Genomic DNA, 8,064 nt, shown 5'->3' on the forward strand with positions numbered 1-8,064 from the left:
GGCCAATGAATCAAAATATTCAGTAACTAAGGAAGAGTGGTACCCTGACCATCCAAGAGGAGTCAAGGAGATAAGCAATGCCCACCTGGAATCCTAAATTTCAGAATTGACTAAAGTTTTCCTTTTGTTGACAAAAGAAAAAGGTATTGAGTCAAGGGTCAAACCTTGTGGGATCTGCTGCAAAACCGGGCACCCAACTGATATGTGCCCACTACTTCAAGAAGATAATAAATCTGTGCAAGCTATGGGAGGATTTCAGCAAAGGACATTTGATCAACATCGCAACAACCAAGCTTGGAGAGGGATAACAATTTCCAGCCAAGACCTCAACAGAACTTTCAGAAAAGAAACCAATACCACGCTCCACCTGGGTTTCAGCAACCTTTTCAGCAAAATCAGCACCAGAGCAATTTTCAGCAACCACCTGTTCAGTCACAAGCTAGTAGTTCTAGCATGTCTTTGGAAGACATAGTTAAAAGTCTTGCCACCAGTACCCAAGCTTTCCAGAATGAAACAAATTCTAGCATTAAAAATCTGGAGCAGCAGGTATCACAACTTGCGAACTCCATGAGCAAATTAGAAACACAAACTCAAGGAAAATTCTCATCTCAGACTGAAAAGAACCCGAAGCACAATGCTTGTGCTGTCACCCTCAAAAGTGGTAAAAACTACAAGGACCAGATCAGCAAGAAGATGAGGAAGAAAAGATCGTGGTTGAGCAAGAATCTGAGGCAAATGAAGAGGGGCATAAAAAAGATGGACCTGCTGAAGCTGAAGTGAAAATTACCCCTCCTTCTTTTCCCTCAAGACTAAAAACACGAAAAAAGAAAAGGAAGACAAATACATCATGGATTTCTTCAGAAAGGTTGAGGTAAATATTCCCCTTCTTGATGCAATTAAACAACTACCCCGATATGCTAAATTTTTAAAAGAGTTATGTACTTCAAAAATAAAATTAAAAGGAAACGAAACAGTTAAAGTAAGCGAGAATGTTTCAGCTGTTTTACAAAAAGGCTACCCCCAAAATGTAAGGATCCAGGAGTATTTATTGTTCCTTGCAAGTTGGGGAACCTTTCAGTGCCACGAGCGATGTTGGACTTAGGAGCTTCTATAAATGTTTTCCATATTCAGTCTTTAAAACTATTAGGGTAGGGCCATTAAAAAGAACACGAGTCATCATTCAGTTAGCTGGTCGTTCTCTAGTGCACCCAAAAGGTGTGTTGGAAGACGTTTTGGTTCAAGTGAATGAACTCATATTCTCAACTGATTTCTATGTTTTGGATGTGGGAGATGACGACTCACAAAATTCAGGTTCCATTCTTTTGGGGAGACCATTTTTAAAAACTGCCAGAACCAAAATAGATGTTTATGATGGTACCCTTTCAATGGAATTTGATGGTGAAGTTATCAACTTCAATATTTATGATGCCATGCGTTACCCTGATGATGTTTCAACCCTTAATTTCATTTATGTAATTGAACCATTATCTGCAGAATATTTTGAGATTGATAACCGTGAGTCGCTAGCATTAGTGCTCCACAGAAATTTGTCTATTAATGTAGCTCAGGTTATATAAGAAAATTATGTGGTTGATAGAGAAGTTCAAGAGATGGCAGCTCATATGGACCAGTAGAGAAAGTTGAGGTATGGTACCCCCATCTTGGAGCTGAAGCCACTTCCAGAAAACCTGAAATATGCATATCTTGGAGAAAAAGAAACATTACCAGTTATCATATCCAACAAGCTGTTAGAAAAAGAAGAGTTAGAGCTGATCAGAATTTTGAAGGAGTATAAAAGTGAAATTGGGTGGACTATTGCAGACATCAAAGGACTCAACCCATCTCTATGAATGCACAAAATTTTGATGGAAGAATATTATAAGCCATCGCGAGAAGCCCAACGCAGATTAAACCCACCAATGATGGAGGTGGTTAAAAAAGAAGTTATGAAGTTATTGGATGCTAGGATGATATACCCAATTTATGACACCAAATGGGTCAGCCCAGTTCAAGTTATACCCAAGAAGGCTGGGGTGACAGTGGTAGAGAACAAAGAAGGAGAGTTGTTTCCAACTCGGGTTCAGAACGGTTGGTACGTTTGTATTGACTACAGAAAATTAAATGCAGCCACCTGGAAATATCATTTTCCTCTCCCATTCATAGATCAGATGCTAGAGAGGCTTGCTGGAAAATCCCACTACGGCTGCTTGGATGGATTTTCAGGTTTCCATCAAATTCCTGTTGCTCCAGAAGACCAGGAGAAAACAACTTTCACCTGCCCTTTCGGGACATTCGTGTATAGGCGTATGCCATTTGGACTCTACAACACACCTGCTACCTTTCAAAGGTGTATGGTTAGTATATTTTTTGCGTATGTCAAAAATACCATAGAAGTCTTCATGGATGATTTTACCATCTATGGAGACTCCGTTGATATTTGTTTGAAAAACCTCACAAAAATTTTACAAAGATGTATAGAAACAGACCTGGTCTTAAATTTTGAAAAATGTCACTTTATGGTTGACCAAGGTCTAATTCTTGGACATATTGTTTCAAAAAGAGGTTTAGAAGTCGATAAAGCAAAAATAGATGTTATAAAAAGCTTACCCTACCCGAAGAATGTTCGGGAAGTGCGTTCCTTCCTTGGCCATGCGGGGTTTTACAGGATGTTTATAAAAGAGTTTTCAAAGATATCAGTTACCATGTGCCAGTTATTGCAAAAAGATGTTGAATTTGACTTCAATGAATATTGCAAGAAGGCTTTTGATGTGCTGAAAAATCTTCTCACTTCTGCCCCCATCATTCAGCCCCCAAATTGGAGTTTACCATTCGAGGTAATGTGCGACACCAGTAACACTGTTGTTGGAGCTGTTCTAGGACAGAGAAAAGATCGGGTTCTCCACGTTATATATTATGCATCAAAAATTTTGGATAATACCCAAGCAGAATTCTCCACCATAGAAAAAGAGTTGCTATTAATCATTTTTGCATTGGAAAAATTAAGATAATATTTGTTGGGCACAAAAGTTATAATCTTTTCTGATTACGCAGCTATCCGGTACCTTCTTGCCAAAAAATACTCAAAGCCAAGGTTGATTAGATGGAATTTTCTGCTACAGGAGTTTGATATAGAGATTAGGGACAAAAGTGGCAGTGAAAATTTGGTAGCTGATCATTTGAGTCAACTCACTCCACCGGAAGAACCGACACCGATCTGTGAAACATTTCCTGACGAGCATCTATTCGTTGTTTAGAACCCTCCTTGGTTTGCTGATATAGTGAATTACTTGGTCTCTAGAGAACTCCCTTCAGATCTTACCCGAGCCCAGAAAGATAAAATAAAGAAGGAGGCGAAAAGATATGTCTGGGACGAGCCATATTTAAGGAAACATTGTACTGATCATGTGATTAGAAGATGTGTGTCTCAAGATGAAGTCAAGTTAATTTTGAATTTCTTCAATTCAGAAGCTTGTGGAGGGCATTATGGTCCACAACAAACCGCACACAAGGTCTTGGACAATGGTCTTTATTGGCCTCATATTTTTCGTGACTCTTCTCTATTTTGCAATACTTGTGAAAGGTGCCAAATGACTGGGTCTTTGACATCTCGTAATCAAATGCCACTTACTCCGATCTTGGTATGTGAAATCTTTGATGTTTGGGGTATAGATTTCATGGGTCCGTTTCCACCTTCTTTCGGGTGTGCGTACATCTTGTTGTGGATTACGTGTCCAAATGGGTCGAGGCAAAAGCTACACGAACAAACGATGCCAAGGTTGTGGTTGATTTTGTCAAGAAAAATATATTTGCTAGGTTTGGGACACCAAAAGCCATTATTAGTGATCAGGGTACACATTTATGCAACCGCACCCTTGAAGCAGTCCTCAAGAAATATGGTGTCACACATCGAGAATCCACAACATATCACCCGCAAACCAATGGGCAAGCTGAAGCTTCAAATAGACAGATCAAGGGCATTATAGAAAAAACCATCAAGCCAGTCGAAAAAGATTGGAGTATTTGATTGGATGATGCGTTATGGGCTCATCGGACAGCATACGTACAAAACTTCTATCGGTATGTCACCATATAGAGTTGTTTTTGGCAAACCTTGTCGATTACCGATTGAATTGGAGCATCAAGCATACTGGGCTGTCAAAAAGTTGAATATGAGCATGGATGAAGCTAGCAAGAAAAGAAGATTGGATATCCGAGTAAGAAGAAATCAGGAATGATGCTTACAAGAAAGAAGCAATCTATAAGGAGAAGACAAGAGTGTTTCACGACAAGATGATCTCACGAAAGGTATTCGCTACCGGTCAAATGGTACTCTTATATCACTCTCGTTTCAAACTTATTTCCGGTAAATTGAGATCTCGTTGGGTGGGACCTTTTGTTGTTACTAACGTTTTTGATCATGGTGCTATAGAAATTAAGAGTGAACAAACATGAAAGATTTTTAAGGTAAATGGTCACCATCTTAAACCATTTACGAAGGGTTTCAAGTTACAAATGAAGAAGTCGAGGTAGTCGAGGTCCCGACTTACCACAATTGAGGAAACCAAGTAACAATTTCGAGCCAACGACAATAAAAACGGGCAGCTTGCTGGGAGGAAAACCTGTAGATGAATTGTATACGAGAAATCGATTAAGAACAAGATTAATCAATGTAATGAACTCAGAAAGTAAATAAGACTTTGAAGTTTTTATTACTCTCTGTAAGCTTGATTACAAAAATAGACTACGGAATCTAGTAAACTCCCTAGTCTAAACCAAAGCTCAGTCCCTATTTATAGGGAACATGAGAGTACAAAGAATACTAAGTCTGGAACCATTACGCTTCATACAAAAGAGACTTAGTAAATACATTACATACGAAAATAGACTAAACACTATTCGACTCTTTACAAGACTTCGACCCTTACAAACCCGGGCGTTTGTTTTGATTTCATTTTTGCAACTTGTTTTTAACTTTTGTGTGTTTTTAGCTACTTAGGTCGTCTCTTTTTAATTGAATCGTGTTTTTAAAATAAGTAGGAACATAGAGAATTTGAAAAATACAGTTTTGGTGGAACCTGCGACCCGGAAGCCCACTCTTTGCGATCGCAGGTTATTCATTTTGGGGTCGCAGCACGTCATCAAGGTTCTTTGGAACGTTTTTCATGAAAAAAAAAAAAAGCAAACCAGCGATCACAGGTCTAGTACATGCAATCGCATGTATCAGTTTTTAGAGCGTGGAACACTTTTGAACAATTTTAAAATCGATTGAAGTATATTTAACGAAAACTACGATCGCAGGTTCTATACCTGCGATCGCATGTATCTCGTTTTTGTTCCCAGCAACACTTTTGAACAATTAAAAATCGATTAAAGCCTATTTTTCCAAACCTGCGATTGCAGGCTCCCTACCTGCGATCGCATATACCAAGTTCTTTTCATATTACCATTACCTGCCTCGAGAAACGTGCCCAACGGTTAACTTTTCAAAACCTGCGATCGCAGGTTCCCCCCTTGCGGTCGTAGGTTGTGTTTTTGTTATAAATGTTGATTGCAGTCTCATTTGTAACCACCACACTTCAAAAATTCTCTCTGAAATCCACTTCATTTCGAGTTCTTTCACCAACAAACACCCAAATCGCTCATTTTTCTTCCAAATCAAGCAAATAAGGTATCAATCTCTTCTATTTTACTCCTACAACATCTCTAAGGTAACGAAATCATGTTTTCACGGTTGAAATTCTCCAAAAATCTCGTTTTGCTCATTTTGAAATTTGAATTTTTGTGAGTTTCTTTTTCAGATCTACGTTCCGTTAGTAATCCACAGGCCACGAAAAGTAGAAACGTTTGCTGACAACGCAATTCAGAAGAGATTCATCTGAACAAATTTCAAAAATCAAAAAAAAAAAAAAAATCGGCGCGAAAAATATACTGTTGCTCAGCGCATAGTCATGTATTTTCATTCTGAAACTAAATTTCTGTTTTTGTTATATATTTGTGCGGCCATTTGGGTGTAGTTAGAAATACTTATTTTTGATTTATTATTATTATTATTATTATTATTATTATTATTATTATTATTATTATTATTATTATTATTATTTTTATTATTATTATTTTACCTGGAAATTGTACCTACCTTGTCCTAATTTACCTTGCAAAATGCCCCCTAGACCCTCCAATTCACATAGACAGGTTGACACCTCAGACTCGTCATACACTGTCCAGGTGGACAATGTCACTGTGGATTTAGGTTCACAGGCCGCACTCGACTGCTACCACCGACTTCTTGACCGTGAGATTTTACCACAAGTTTGGGCCCCTAGCCGCACCTTAATGCAGGAACTCCATATTTATGATGGTGTTCACGCTCTTTTTGCCAATATTGGCTAGGAGCGCTTATTATCTACCGATTTTGGCACTTGTCCCCTATTGACCCGAGAGTTTTTAGCCACGCTTAGTGAGGTAAATCATGTGGGAAACATAGCTTTTGGTTTTTTAGCACCCCTCACATTATTCACATCGACCGGTTATGTACTTTCTTCCATACCCCTATCACCAGTTTATCCCAGCCGCCCCTGCTTTTGACATACATGAGTTTTGGTACTCCATTACCGGTTCGGAGCTTTACGATTCTGCCCAATCCGTCCAGACCAGTATTGTGCACCCTGTTCTCAAAATTGCATTGAAAATTATATGCAATATTATTTATGCACAGATTGAGACTACGAAATCCGGAAAAGCTGAGCTTTTTCTTTTGTGGTGCATGATCACCGGGTCGTGTCGCCCGCATTTTGGTGATTTATCATCAGACGGTTCCATAGAGTTATAGCCCTTCGCACCGGAGGTGCAATTCACTGTGGTGGTGTGATTTCTGTCATTGCTCGCGCCCTCACGGCGCAACATGTCCCGGGATACACCTTCTTTACGGGTGACACCTTTCGTTTGATCCTACAGAACCTTCGGGCAATGCACATGCTCCGTACTGCCCCAGGTGGGTGTGTTTGGATGCAGGGTCGCTCTACTTATTTCAAGTTCACTGGACTTGATGTCATCGCTCTCGCTGACCCCATTAGCGATACTGTGTGGGTGCTTCCTTCGAACATCCCACCACCTCTTCGCCCACATAGGCCACAACAGGTTCGGCATCCACAGTCTGATCGACCATCTTCATCTACTCAGCACCCAGACTACGCAGACGCTACACCTATCTCCTTTAGCCAGCCTGATCCTATGCAGACTGACTTTCAGGATTAGCCTCCACCCACCCACCCAACCATCTCACCCTGACCCCAACTCCCCCTTTACTTACCAGCATTATCTTGACCTCCATCAGGGTATTGCTTCCCTTCAGCAGACTATGACTGGTCTTCGCCTTGACTATCAGCTATATAGCTCTCAAGTTACCGACTATTGTGACGAGCTCTTAGGTTTGCGCGACGATTTCACCGATTTTCGTGACGATTTCTTCCGTCACTTTACACCCCCGTCCGAGTCGTCTTCCACTCTTCCCTAAGCATTGAGGACAATGCTTAATTTTAATCTTGGGGAGGGGATTTCCTATCTTTTTGTAAAAGTTTTTATTTTGTCATTTTTACTTTAAAAATCCAAAAAAAAAAAATTAAAAATTTTAAAAATCCAAAGTTTTTTTCGAAAAGTTTAAAAAATCCAAAAAGATTTTTCATTTATGTTTTTATTTGTCATTTTATTTCTTCCTAGTTTTTTTCTAAATTATTTTCATTTTGTTGCATTTTGCATTTGCATATATATATATATATATATATATATATATATATATATATATATATATATATATATATATATACACACACGAGATGATATACTTTTTACATACGATAGCTCCATGAAGTGGGATACTGAGAATTGAAAATGAAAAAATCCGAAGCGACTTGGTTGTTATTGGAAGTGTAGAATCAGCTATCATAACCAATGGACCCAAGACACCGTGATTCAAGACCGCGACCTTAGATAATAATAAAAAAATGGTGTACTGAAACGTTTTTTGGGCGGTAATAATAGCTCTAGGATGATTTGCTTATTAATGTT

Source organism: Lactuca serriola, chromosome 5, assembly GCF_051521515.1.
Source record: "Lactuca serriola cultivar US96UC23 chromosome 5, Lser_US96UC23_V15, whole genome shotgun sequence".
NCBI lineage: Eukaryota > Viridiplantae > Streptophyta > Magnoliopsida > Asterales > Asteraceae > Lactuca > Lactuca serriola.